At 49.2% G+C, this 14,316-nt stretch overlaps 1 protein-coding gene across 7 annotated transcripts in view; it reads left to right on the top strand.

Moving 5' to 3' along the window:
- The window catches only part of TRAPPC9 (trafficking protein particle complex subunit 9), a 701,153-nt gene that overhangs the window by 363,215 nt on the left and 323,622 nt on the right, over positions 1-14,316 (top strand). The gene's annotated exons all lie outside the window — the stretch shown is intronic.

Below are 14,316 nucleotides of genomic sequence, written 5' to 3'. Positions count from 1 at the left end.
TCCCAAGTTGGAAGTCTTTCCTTTCCATATGCAAAATTTGCCAAAAAGGAAAATGATAAAACCAGCCCAAAGTTTTAGCAACTAGAATTTTCAAACAGTTGTCTATAATAACTTACATACTTAAAGTATATTTTAAAATGCTCAGTATGGGGGGCGTCTGTGGCTCAAAGGGGTAGGGCGCCGGCCCCATGTGCTGGAGGTGGCGGGTTCAAACCCAGCCCCGGCCATAAAATAAAATAAAATGCTCATTATGATTTAGAGTAAAGCTTTTTTTCCCTGGCCAAAAAACAACCGGTTGCTGTAAGAGTAAGGGCAAACAAAAAGACTTTCAAAAAAGGCTCCATGAACAGAAACAAGGCAAGATTATTTTTATTTCAACTTTTTGTTAGAAATTAGTGCATTGCAAATTGCCCCCCAGGGAGCGCTCTGAGATCCTCTGACTAGTCTCTTCGGTTACCAGAGCAGGAAGCCTTGAAACTTTACCTATACTATTTTACTACTGACCCTCCTGACGCTTTTGAACTAGGCATGGAAAAGTCCCTGTGCAAATACCCACCCGTGGCGGCTGGCAGTCAAGGGCCACTGGGTCCCCCGCAGGGTCCCCATCACCTCCGCCTAAGATTAACTGCAAACCTAAACCGCAGAGCTCACCAGCAGCCGACTCGCCTGTCTCCCGCCCTCTTCCTTCGAGAGCGCGCAAGCTCGCAGTGAGTGATTCCGAGCGCAGGGTCCACTCCCAATAGTGCCCGAATGTACAGACGGATTCTGCTTGACATAGGGCCAGCCCCGCCACCAAGGAGGCCTCAGTGGTGCCCAAGAAGGGAGGGGCTTTAGAACAGGATAAAGCATGGCAAACCTGGGATGTGAGCCTTAGCAGAGCTGCCTGGACGTCTTTACCCTGGGATTTTCAGCACAGCTATAGGCGGGCGTTCCTCAGATGGTGGCACCGCAGCAGCCATACCCTAAGACCTAGATGAGGATCCTTACCTTGCAGACGGCTGCGGAGGAACCAAGCAGGCATCCGTACTATGCAGACCGCGGCACTGCCGCAGTGGTGCACGGAAACCTACCTGGGGTCCCCACTCTGTAGACCGCTGTGGAGGACTCAGGCTGGCTCCTCACTGTGGCACTGTGCCACCTGCCACCATGACCTAGCTGGGACTGCAGAGAACCTAGGCGGGCGTCCTTATGCTGCAGATTGTAGCACTGTACCAGCCGCCGGCCAAGACCTATTGGGGTGGGGGGAGGGTCCTACCCTGTAGACTGAAGCACTGAGACGGCTGTGCCCCAAGTCGTAGCTGGGGGCTCTCTCCTTTCGTATTGTGGTGAAGACTTAGCTGGGGGTCCTTACTCTGTGCATGGCTCTGGAGGACCCAAGCAGGTACCCTTACTCTGAAGACGCTGCATTTGCACAGTCGTGCACTGAATACTACCCAGCAGGAGTCTGGAAACCACAGTGGAGGACTCAGGCTGCCTTCCTCACTTGCGTTATTACCCTGCAGTTGTGGCACTGCCGCACCAATACACTAAGACTTAGCTGGGAGTCCCCCCAGCAGAATGTGCCATCGAGGCAGCTGCACACCGAGACCCAGTGGGGCCCTTTCTCTGCAGCCTGTGGCCAAGTCCTATCTGGGCAGAGCACCCAGGCCAGTGTTCTTACTCTTTGAATTGGCCCCGCGGCAGCTGGGTGCCAAGAACTAGCTAGGGGTTCCTTACCCTGCGGACGACTGTGGAGCACCCAGGCGAGTGTCCTCACTTTGTGGACTGTGGCACTGCAGTAGCCATGTGCCAAAATTTAGGTGAGGGTGCTTAGCCTGCTGATGGCTGCGGAGGATCCAGGCGGGTGTTGTTACTCTGTGGGCTGTGGCACTGGGGCAGCAACACGCCAAGACTTAGGGATTATGGGCTGTGGCACTGGTGGAAGGCTAAGGAGGACCTAGCCGGGCTTCTTTACTTTGTAGATGGTGGCGCTGCGACAGCTAGCGCCAAGACCTAGCTGGGGGCCCTCACCCTACGGAAGGCTGCAGAGAATCTAGGCGGGTGTCCTCACCCTGCCTACTGTAGCACGGCTGCCGAGAATCCAGCCGGCAGTTCTTCCTCTGCGCACTGCGGCAAATACCGAGCAGCAGGCTGACAACCTAGGGTGGCGTCATTGCTCTGCAGATTGCGGCACGTCGGCGGCTGCGCACTGACCTGGGCCTGCGTCACTATTCTGAGGGTGGAGGCTGCTTAATCATAGGCTTCTTTCCCTCTGGACTGCGGCACCGCTGCACGGTCTTACCAAGGAGGAGCCAGGCAGGAATCCTTTCTCCTAAGACAACTGCATTGCGCAGGCTACACACCGAGGAGCCAGGCGCGGTTCTAGCCCTGCGGATAACAGCATGCACCGTCTTACTAAGGAGCCAGGCAGAAGTCCTTACCCTTCAGAAAATGGCGCTGCTGAGGCTGCGTACCAAGGAACCAGGCAGGGGTCTTGCCCTTCGGATATTGGTGCTGCCCGGCTATGCGCTGCGGAGGCAGGCGGGCGGGCGTCCTTTCCCTTTGGATAACAGTTGCGCCGTTTTGCCAAGGAGCCAGGCGGAGGTCCTTTCCCTTTGGATAACAATTGCACCATTTTACCAAGGAGCCAAGCGGGGGGGGGGGAGGGATCTTCACCTTTTGGACAAGGGCACTGCTGGAGCTGCGCACTGAAGAGCAGGGCGGGGGTCCTTCCCTTCGGATAAGGAGCCCGGCAAGGGTCGTCTCTCTGCACACAATGGCGCTGCTGGGGCTGTGCACGGAGAGGCCGGGCGGGGGTCCTTTCCCTTCAGAGCCCTGCGCTGCCAACGCTACTCACCGAGGAGCCACTTTGTGGGTCTTTTTCTTTTGGAGAACAGTTCTGCCGTGCCTACCCATCATGGAGCCTGTTTGGGGGTACTTTCCCTTCGGACACCAGCGCTGCCGCGGCTACGTACCGCGGAACGGGTTTTAGGGACCTTTCCCTATGGAGATCGTCGCTGCCACGACTATGCACAGTGGAGCCGGTTTGAGGGTCCTTTCCCTATGGAGATCGTCGCTGCCACGACTATGGACAGTGGAGCCGGTTTGAGGGTCCTTTCCCTATGGAGATCGTCGCTGCCACGACTATGCACAGTGGAGCCGGTTTGAGGGTCCTTTCCCTATGGAGACTGTCACTGCCGCGGCTACGCACAGTGGAGCCGGTTTGGGGGTCCTTTTCCTTTGGAGATTGGCGCTGCCGCGGCTACGTACTGCGGAACCGGTTTGGGGGTCCTTTCCCTTTGGAGAGGGCACTGCTGCGACGCACGGCGAAGCCGGTTTGGGGATCCTTTCCTTTCGGAGAACCGCGGCTACGCACTGTGGAGTGAGTTCGGGGATCCTTTTCTTTCGGAGATCGGCGCTGCTGCAGCTACGTACAGAAAGAGCCGGCTTGGGGGTCCTTTCCCTTTGGGGTTGGGCGCTGAGGCGGGGACGCACCGAGTAGCCGGTTTTGGGTCCTTTCCTTTTGGACAAGGCGCTGCTGCAGCTTTGCACGATGGAGCCGGTTTGGGGGTCCTTTCCCTTCAGAGAACTGCGCTGCGGCTACGCCCCGCGGAGCGGGTTTGGGGATCCTTTTCTTTCGGAGATTGGCGCTGCCGCAGCTACGCACAGAAGAGCCGGTTTGGGGATCCTTTCCCTTTGGAGTTGGGTGCTGCCGCGGGTACGCACAGAGGAGCTGGTTTGGGGTACTTTTGGAGAAGGCGCTGCCGCGGCTACGCACCGCGGAGTGGGTTTGGGGGTCCTTTCCTTTCAGACAAGGCGCTGCTGCTGCTACACAAAGAAGAACCGGTTTGGGGATTCTTTCCCTTCAGAGAACTGCACTGTAGCTACGCCCCGCGGAGCGGATTTGGGGATCCTTTTTTTTTTTTTAAGAGACCTGTGGAGCGGGTTTGGAGATCCTCTGCTTTCGGAGATTGGTGCTGCCGCAGCTAAGTACAGAAGAGCCGGCTTTGGGGTTCTTTTCCCTTGGAGTTGGGCGCTGCCACGGGTACGCACCGAGGAGCCGGTTTGGGGGTCCTTTCCCTTAGGAGAGGGCACTGCTGCGACGCATGGCGAAGCCGGTTTGGGGATCCTTTTCTTTCAGAGAAGCACGGCTACACACTGCGGAGCCAGTTTGGGGGTCCGTTCCCTACCGAGAACAGCGCTGCCCAGACTGTGTATGGAGGAGCCCAGTGGGCATCCGTACCCTGTGGACTGAGGCCGCACACCTGGACTAGGGTAGGTGTTTTTACTCTGTGAGTGGTGGCACGCCAGCAGTCACACCTGGGGGCCTATTTGGGAGTCTACCTGCAGATGACAGCGTGGCAGCATTCGCTCCCCGAGAACCCAGACTGAAGTCCTTACCCTGTGGATTACCTCCTGGTTGCGCACTGAGGACCCAGCTCAGTGTCCTTTACCCGCACACGGGAGCTCAACCGAGACCGCTCCCCGAGAACCTGGGCTGGAGGCACAGCTGTGACTGCGCGCTGAGGCCCGTGGTCGGCACAGGAAACCATGCAGATTGCAGCGTGGCTGTGCGGGGAACCCAGGCGTGCAGTCTTCCCCTGCCGCACCGCTACAGCTGCCTTCAGAGGACTTGGACCCAGGCAGATGGCCCTGTCCTGGGGACTGCGACTAGACCAGCTCGCGTGCCTCTTTGCAGGAGAAGTCGGGGATCCTTTGCTGTTGGTTCTGGCGGCTGGTTGTGAGGCACTTGCGGTGGAGCTGCGAGCACGTACCCTCCTACGTGTTCGTGGGCCCCTTTGTGCTGCGTCTACGCCGGTTCAGTCAGCGGAGGAGCGACGTCTGCACTCTCTGAGCTGCGGGGACTCCTACCCGCTTGCTTGCTCGGCACTCCGCAGGCACCTTTGGTGCAGCCTGTGCTGGACATCCTTCAGACGGGATGGATCCTGCACCTGCTCTGCCTGCAGCTTTCCAGTCTTCACTGATTGGCAATGCTGCCCTTCCAGCTGCTTATGCCAAATACCTTGGAGTCAATCTTAACCTTTTTTTCTTAAACTACATATCAAATTCTCGAGTAAATTCTTTTTTTCTGAAGGATATCTAGAATCCAGCTACTTCTCACCTGTTTCACTGATCCTGGTCACCATTAGTTCTCGATAGAATTATTGCAGTAGTTTCCTAACTGGGCTCCATGTTTTCAGTTTTTCCTCTCTGCGGTCTGTTCTGTTTTAAACAACAAAGCCAGGGAGACCCTCTTAACATCTCAGTGGGATGTACTGCTTCTCTGCTGTGGCTCCCTACCTGCTCAGAGCAAAGTTCAAAGTCTCCTCTCCCTACTCCACTTCCCACCTGTACTTCCTGGCTGTCTTTTCTCCCTTTGACACTCAGGCCCAAACCATTTTAGCTGTTGAAGGAAGTCGTGGGCATGTGTCTATATTACATTATCTTTCAGAGGAGGCTGTCACCCTTTCCTGGTGCTCTGGCCCCAGATACATCCAAGGCTGACTTCTTCAGCTTTTTCAGGTCTTCACTAAAATCGAACATTTCCAGTAAAGCCAGGCGGGCTCTGAACAGTGTTTTAAATGCAGCCCCGCCTCCTCTTCCTTCTCACCCCTCTACGTTGCTCTACTTTCTCTTCTTTCAGAGCAATTTTAATCCCATGACATTCGATATGATATGCTTGTTTATTATGTCTGTTATTTATTGTCTTTCTCCCCTTGTTTGAAGGTTAAGTTTTTTGTGCATGGTGGGGGGGGGTCGGGTAACTTTGTTTTGTTTATTGCTGTATTCCATATGCCGCGCAAGTCAAACCATTTAATAAGTAAATTTTACAAGTGTTCCTCCTGATAAGTGTGGGAAGTGTTCTTGATTGTTACGTTGCTTTTCCATGTCACTTAAAGGGCAGCAAGCTTTCACTGCTGTAAAAAGATCACACTGCCATTCTGGGGAGCACGTCCTGGCCTCCTTCCTTTCCTCCTCTTTTTCCTCCTCTTCTTTCTCTCTTTACTTGACACAGAGAGCTTCTTGTTAATGTAGCTATTTCAGGATTACAACCAGTCATGTATGGGGATGGTTTATGTATAGGCTGATAAAAGAGAAAAAACGTGCAGGATGTTTTGAAAAGCTCGCTTTCCCCCCTTATAAATGTTATTATTGCACAGATATTGTATTAGCAAGGTACTTAGCTCCTTACAAATACCTAGTTTGATTTTGTAGCACAAAGTAAATGTGTTGTCCTCATTTAACAGATTAGAAAAGTAGGGTTTGGAGAGGTTAAGTTCTCAGGCTTACTAAATGACAAGCCAAGAATCTAGATCTGTCTGACCCTGAGTTCCGTTTTTTTAACCCTCGTATTCAGAATTCAAACAAAGACAAAAACATGGAAAGTATAGAAAAGATTAAAATATCATTGTCATTTTCTAGCAGCTAGACACGATCACACCGTGTGATATTTTATCGTCTTCATCCTTCGTTTGCCAGAAGTAGGCAGTGGTGACTTTAGGTCTTAGTGGGGTAGGTCACAGGGAAAGAGAAGTGCCTTGGCAGCCAGTGCAGGGTTGGATTCCTGGGCCTGCTCCAGTCCTGTGGGACTGGCATCATCTTTGATACCACTTTTCTTATTTGTCAAATAAGAATAAGTGTGTGTGTAGCATCTAAAATACCGAAGAATTGGTAAAATAATATTGTTTACTAGTAGAGCATGTACTCACTTAACAGTGGTTTCCATTAATATTTTGATAATGAAGGCATTTGTGAGTGCCTGGAAATTGCCTAAGCTGGCTGGCAGGAGAAGGGAGGTTTCTAGACTGCGGAAATGGCGGAGGACTGGGTTTGGGGGTGGTCAACTTTCCGTGGTTGAATTGTAGGGTATCGGTGAGGCTGCAGGGGGATGGGTCTGCAGAGCTGGGATGGCCCAACCATGGAAGGCCTGGAAAGCCATGCAGGGGTTGGCCTTTGTCCCCAGGCAGTCACCAACAGTTGAGAGGAGACTGCTGGGTAGAGCAGTCCTGGGTTGAGGACAGTTTTTAATTCTCTGTTATTTTTGTAACTTAATCGCAGCAGGCGGGACAGCAGATCAGAACCCTTTGAAGCCAACTTCAGAGGCCCCTTTTGCCCCTGCTTGGCTGCGGACTTCCTGCCGTCTTTCATCTGTGCTCTTATCTAGATCACTGCAGTTAATTATTTCTCCAAATATTAACTCCATCCGTGACTTTATAATGAGATTTTCAATCATCTTCCAACAGGAAGAGCCTGGTTTCCACAAGAAATACCTTTGGTGGTAATATTTCGGTGCCCAAGAAACAGATACAGCAGTGCCCACATGCAAGTGATTTTAAAAGGGTCTTTGAGCAAACTCAGCTGGAGACTTTGGAAGGAGTACTTGGGGCCCTGAAAGCCTCTGACTGCTTTTCCCTGGAGCATCAAACTGAGAACCCTCCAGCTGACTCAGCCTTGGCTGTACACCCTCCTGCCTTTTCCTCCACAAAGGCACTTGGTTTTTACTACGTGCAGGCCTGGTGTGACACCCTGCAGTTCCCAAGCCAGCCAAGGCCACCCAGTATGTGCCAGAGAGGTGTGGGGAGAGAGAGAGAAGAGGGAGAGTGTGGCTGAGTGGGGCAGTTGCCGGGGTGCAGGGGAGCTATTTTACCTCATGGTGACTTTGTTTTCATTGAGAGGAGGTATGATGTCTTGTCTAGTATTTTAACTGTTTATGACTTGTTCCTGTGTATTTATGGGTTTTTGCCTTTCTGTGCTGTGTCTTCAATCAGTCCTTGAAGGCCGTCTTCAGCCTTTCCAGGTCTAATACTACATTTTCTTAGCACTGAGAGCACATGCGTCTCATGTTGTCCTGCTCCTGGGAGCTGGATATGTCACCCAGAAGCCATTCTCTTAATGCATTCTAGAAAGAGGGTTTTGTGTATACCCCGTTCCACTTCCTAGCAGCCTGTGGGCCACGGCTGTGCATGAGCCGCTATGTGGGAAGCTGGGCTGCAAGCCCACATTGCTCGATGAGCCAGAGATGAGAGCTGAGAGGTAGAGAAGGGCTCATCTGTTCATTCTGCTTAGCCTGGAATATTCTGATACACCATGCTCTGAAACTGGGGGAGATAGGTACACTCGATGGGGGATAAGATGTTCAGGGTTAGTGAGGAAGTGTGTTGAGAATCTGGCACAGACCTTGGCACAGCCCAAGTACCTAGTAAATAAAGAATTATTGGGAGTATCTCCAATCCCCTGGTTTCTCAATAAACTGGAAGTGAGTCATTTTGTACCTGGTAATGAGGTTATTTTTTGGAGATAAGATAATGAGATTATCTTTTACAAGTGTCAGCTATTTAATATCAAGTGAAAAAATGAAGTCAGTCCTCTGGTGAGGTCTTGCTCCAAGCATAGGACACGCTGAGAGCTGAGTTCTCTTGGTTTCTGTTCTGAGCAGGTGTAGCCACAGCTGGAGGGCTTCTATAGGAGCTGCTCATGGGATGGAAGGCAGTGCTGGAGCCAGGCAACAGCATGTTTCCATTTGTATGTGTTGGTTTGAGTATTTCTGTATTACAGGCAGAAGCTGGATTCATACAGATGCATTCGACTGGACTTCAAAACTGGGTCAGCCTACATGTAACAGCTAATAGAGACCTATGTCCTCACTGGTGTATTTGCATATGCATGAACATTTCCAGCTCATAGGTTTTCATGTAAGCTCCAGAGATCTACTAGCCTACCCCTCCATCCAGTATTGGACATCTCTCACATGCCAGGTTCTTTGCTTGACTCTGGGGGTTCTCTGTAGGAGAAGGTGAGTGCCTGTCCTTAAGGAACTCAGCATTTCAGGGAGACAGGCAGGAAGGCAGCCTAGAAAGGTTTGTGGCCCTCTACCTGCTATTCCCAAATCCAAAAAACTCTCCAAAGAAAGGCTTTTCTTTTTATGAAGATGGTACACACTCATTTTGTGTGTGTGTGTATGTGGGGGTGAGGGATGTCATTTAGAGTCTTTATTTACTGAGCAGGGCTATTTATAGGTTTTGTTGCAGACTTTATTTGTCCGATGCCAGGGTGCTGCCTCGTCTGGAGTGCGTGTACACAGAGCCTCTCTGATACCTAAAGAAGTCTCAGTTCTGAAAAACACCTGGCTTCAAGGACTTTTGGGCCAGTGTTTTTCTGACATCTGAAATAGAGAAGTTGGGGAGGCGCTGCCTCTGGGGAACACATCAGGGAAGGTGTTGGATAGCAAGGGGCTTTTGAAGTAGTCTGTTGGGTAGGGAGAGAAGACTGAAGAAATGGCTTTTCCGGGACTCCAGCAAACTGAGGGACCTGGAGGAGAAACTGTATAACCACATCAAGAACTTGTTCAGTAAATCAGAAGGCGGAGCTATTGTTTTTGTTTTTGTGTTTGTTTCTTAAATGCTATTTGTTTAACTGTAAATATGTTTTTCATTTTTACAAATGTAAGCACAGCAGAAAGGCCTATAGAAGGAAGCATCCCAAATCTTATTACCTAGAAATACTTTTTAATGTTAGGTAAACGTTCAAACAGACCGCTCTTCTGTCTGGAGCATGGAGAGAGAGACTGGTGGGAAGGAGAAATTACTTCTCCTAAAAGTAACATCATACTACGCATGCTACTTTTTTTGTTTGTTTTTTGATTTTTTTTTGAAATTGTTTGCATGCTATTTTTTAAATAAAACTATTATGTTTTATTTTATGTTAGTGTAACAGAGAAAAAAAGAAATAAGGGTGAGATTGAAGGACTTGCTAAACTTCTGTTACGTTTACTCATGACGAGAAATTATTCCCTGTCACATCTCTTTAAGGTGAACAAAAGAGTGAAAAACCCGAAGAAGTAGCAGAGTTATATTGTAGGACTATGTATTTCAGTTTTCCCAATTATTGGTTAATTTCTTAGGAAAAATGAGGAAATTTATACTCTTAAAACACTTCCTACCATGTCCTCCCAACTCCTAAGTATTGGCCATTTATTTATTGTTAAGTTTTATAATGTTTACATTCTGTTCTCAAATCCTCATTTCAAAAGATATTTGGGCCCAGTGTGTATTTATGTGGAGACAATGCTAACCGATTGCCCTTTGCTACAACTTTTCCATTCTCAAGTTTGTTCTTAATTGTCTCTAAGTTGGTTGTATCTTACCAGCAAGATTTTTTTATTTGGGAATGTGTTTTAGGTGTTATTTTTATATTTCTTACGTAACCGCTTATCAACAAATACTTACTGAATAACTACTATGTGTCAGACAGATTTTGAGGCAAGGGACATATAATAGTGAACAAGATAAACAGAATCCTACCTTCAAAGAACTTACATTTATTTTAGTGGGAGAAGAAGGTAAAGAATGATTGTGAACAAATAAAATAGTTGCAGAGAGTGACATTTCCAGGAAGAAAAGGAGGTGGCATTTGTTCTGAGTTCTGAATGATTAGAAGCAGACATATAAAGATCTAGCAGGGATGTCCAAACTTTTCTTTTTTTTTTTTTTTGCTCCACTTTGGGAGAAGAAGAGTTGTCTTGGGCTATATAGTAAATAAATATACAAACACTAAGGAAAGCTGATGAGCAAATAAAAGGTCTGTGCATACTTTTTGTGATATCTGACACCATAAATAAGCAAAAAAAGTCTTCACAAAATCAGCACATGGCCTAAGGGCTGCAGGTTGAATACCCTAGGGTGTGGGGTAGGCAATATCTTCCAAGCAGTTGCGAAAAGATGGCACTGAGTGTGCTGCCTGTGAGGGCTGCGGAGAGAAAGCCTGCTCCTGGGCCTCCTTGGTGGGCAGAGCTCTCACTGAGGAAGGCTGGGAAGCCACGGAGGATGCTATGGGACAGTGCACGCCCTTTTCATGCTTTAGGATGCTTGCTGCCCCTGCCAGCTGGATATGGATTACAGAATACAGAGGGAAGGAGTGGGTGAGCAGAGGCAGGGGACAGGAGGTGGGGAAACATGGTACTGTCCAAACAAGCAATGTCCAGGGTTTCAGGGTGGAGGCGGGGGTTCACCCTTACCAGGAGTAAGCAAGGGTGTCTTGTAGACTTTTGGCCTGAGCAGCTGGATTGTGGATTGTGGAATTATTTGCAGGGCTGGAGTGAGCTTGGTGAAGATTTGATTGTGGGGAAAATGTAATCATTCTTTTCAGGCCTATCATGTTTGTGAGCCATTCAGACCTCCAAGTCTGCACAGGAGCCTGTGGGTGCTCCCTCTGGTGCTCATGAGAGAGGTCTGGGTTGGCAGAAAAGTATGAGAGTTGGCAGCTTGTAGATAGCATTTAAAACCCTGGGCCTAGGTGACATTCTTGAGGAGGTTGCCAAGATAGAGCGTATGCTTTGGAGGCACCCCAACATCTTCAGCATGACTGGTGGGGGAGTGGGCAGAGGAGAACACAAAGGAATAGCCAGTGAGCTGGGAAGAAAAGTGGGCATCATAGAAGTGTGGGATAGACAGATCTGAGAACGTCAAGGAAGAGGAGGCTGGAAGATGGACCACTGGCTTTGCAGTTGGGAGGTTGGAAACCTGACTGGAGTAGTTGGGGAGAGAAGGAGTGGTGAGAAGAGGACGCAGCAAGAGCGGGTGGTGCTTTGGAGAGCAAAGGAAGAGGACGGTGGCTGGAGAGTGTGGGGCGAGGGGAAATGATGGCAGTGTGTGGCTGTTTGCCATTGAGAGGGACCCAAGAGTGGAGAGACCACCGATGGAGCTGGGCAGGTGGGCGAGGCCTGAGAGCACCTGTCTGAAGGCAGCAGAGCTGAGGAGCGGGGGGCAGGAGAAGGTGGATGTAAAAGCCAGGGGGACGCTGCCCCCCCCTGGTTACTGAAGGAAGCCTTGGCTGCAGTAGAGAGTTGTTGGTGGACAGACCACCATTCCAGCTGGTCGCCTCCCCGTGCCCCTCTGCCTCTCCCCATCTTCTCACTCTCTCTGTCTCCCCCAGCAGCTCTCATCCCCCGCTTGTCTCATCTCCCTCTCCACTTCCCCATCCTCCAGATTCTGAGCTCCGCTCACGCTTTCTTCACAACAGCATAGTTCAGAACCTGTGTGTTCCACAGGATCTGAATCCTGGTCAGGGCAGACTTGTAGTCTACTCTTCAGGAGGATGGACAATCCAACTGCCTGCTAGGTTGGGGAAAGTCATAGAAAATGAAGTCTTCTTAAAGGGAGGTGTGCAGGCCTGAACTGCTTCCTCTTTGTTTCCTCTGCCAGCTTACCCTTGTAGAAAGTCACAGCGATTGCAAAGGGTGGGGGGAAGAAAACAATAGCCTCAAGAGAAAGTTCTGCCAGCATTTTGAAGAAGAAATGTTTATTTTTAACAATGAATCAAAGAAATGAGAGGCAGGGTATTGACAGAAATGGGCTGTGGCTTCCCACGGAGAGCACCAAATCAGGGCATTGTATTAACCAAAACCAATGGCTGTCATCTGCTTCTGCAGGGTGGGGTGGAGGGTGGACCCCAGCAGGTGCTGGGAGTTAATGACTTGCCCCTTCTTATCTAAAAAAATGTACACAGGCAGATCAGAAGAGAGATGCCCATTTGAAACAACAGAATCAGTCACCTGGTGGAATTGGAGGCCCATGCTCCCCTCCAGCGCCTCTGCGCGCACTCAGACTGGGCTGGTTGATGTTCTTCCCTGGCATTTCCATTCAAGAGAGTTTTTGGTGGTTATCATTTTACGGCAGAAAGACCTGCATGGAAAAGAAAGTATTGTTTATATTTAAAGAGAGATGTTTAACAGGATGGTAAAGTTAGAAAAGGTTGAAATAATATTTTTCAGTCTATTCTAGTGGTTTCCAACCCCTCCCCCCCTTTTTTAACAGCAAAATTCTTTCTGCAAACAAAACCATGCAGAGAGAGCCCAAAGTATAAAACCACCACAAGTAGAATGGACTTGACAGGAGTGGGCATGTGGGCTCTTGGAGCCTTAATCGTGGACCTGATCATTCTTGAAACATATCATCTTTGTGTTTAAGAACTCATGGGCCAAAGGTGTTTGAAGTGAAAAATGGCTGATATTCTGTCTATATGTACATATTACGCCTATATCTATGTCTCCGCATCCTCCTGGAACTCACGTCTGTACCTGGTCTTGGGTATAGGTCACATAGTTACAAAGCTAGAAGAGTGGGGCATTGAGAGTCCAGCTTAACCTTATCCCAGCCCTGTTGGGTTGGGCAAGTTACTGCACCTCACGAGGAACTGGTTTCCTATCTGTAAGATGAGAGTAATGATATGTCTACTCTAAGGGTGTTTTCCTGAGAAATGAAAAAGATGCTAGGAAAGAGGCTGGCCCTGTGGCTTCTGCTCTCTCAGGCTTGACAGACATCTCCACAGGGGAAAAGATTGTTTTGTCTCTTAAGGTTTCAGGCTCCCAGATCCACAGGGCCTTTCAGACAGATGGATCATCTGGCTCAGGAGCAAGACAGATTTTTCTGGATGCTGTTCTTCATCGGCAGGCTTGGAAGGTCCTGGTCCTCAGGCCAGTCAGAGAGCAGGCCTGTCCTTGGACACTCTCATGCAACTCAACTGTGAAGGCAAAATTAGCGCTGGTGAAATGATCCATTCTCATTTTCATTTTGGCCTTTGGAAAGATAGGTTGGGGTCAGGTGAGCCTGGGTGCTCTTGAAGGTTTTTAACCAGAACAGGGGTGTGCCAGCGCGTTCACCATGGAGGTAGCCATCACACATGGATGAGAGACAGATGGGTTCCCATCTGAGGCAGAGAGGAAGTGAAAGTGAGGATACCAATGATACTTTTATTACCTGATCTATTTGAGATTTTTTAGTGGATGGTTTTAGGTTTGTAGAGATTTATTTTCATTATAGCAGTATACCATGTTTATTATAGAAGATATTAACAATGTGAAAATGTTGGAGGAAAAAAATAATTAACCATGGTTCTACTGCCCAAACTTAATTTTACGTTTTTATGCTCTCTCTCTCTTTTTTTTTTTTTCTGAGATGGAGTCTCAAGCTGTTGTCCTGGGAAGAGTGCTATGACATTTAGCTCACAGCAACCTCCAACTCTTGGGTTCAAGTGAACCTCTTGCCTCATTTTTTTTTTTTTCTTCTGTTTTTAGTAGAGATGAGGTCTTGCTTTTTGCTCAGTCCAGTCTCAAACCTTGAGCTCAAACTCGCCTGGGCCTCCCAGAGTGCTAGGATTACAGACATGAGCCCCGGGGTGCCTGGCGCTTTATTCTCTTTTTTATGCACAATTATAATAATAATAGCTACCATTTTTTGAGTGCTTGCACTGCATACATAATGTTCTAAGCTTTTTTTTCAGATTAATATGAGGGTAGAAAGATTAGGTTACAACAGCGTTTGCATTTGTTAGGTGAGGTCC

The sequence above is a fragment of the Nycticebus coucang genome, chromosome 13 (genome assembly GCF_027406575.1).
Source record: "Nycticebus coucang isolate mNycCou1 chromosome 13, mNycCou1.pri, whole genome shotgun sequence".
Taxonomy (NCBI): Eukaryota; Metazoa; Chordata; class Mammalia; order Primates; family Lorisidae; genus Nycticebus; species Nycticebus coucang.
Note: the sequence above shows the minus strand (reverse complement) of the source record. Positions and strands in the feature narration are given on the sequence as shown.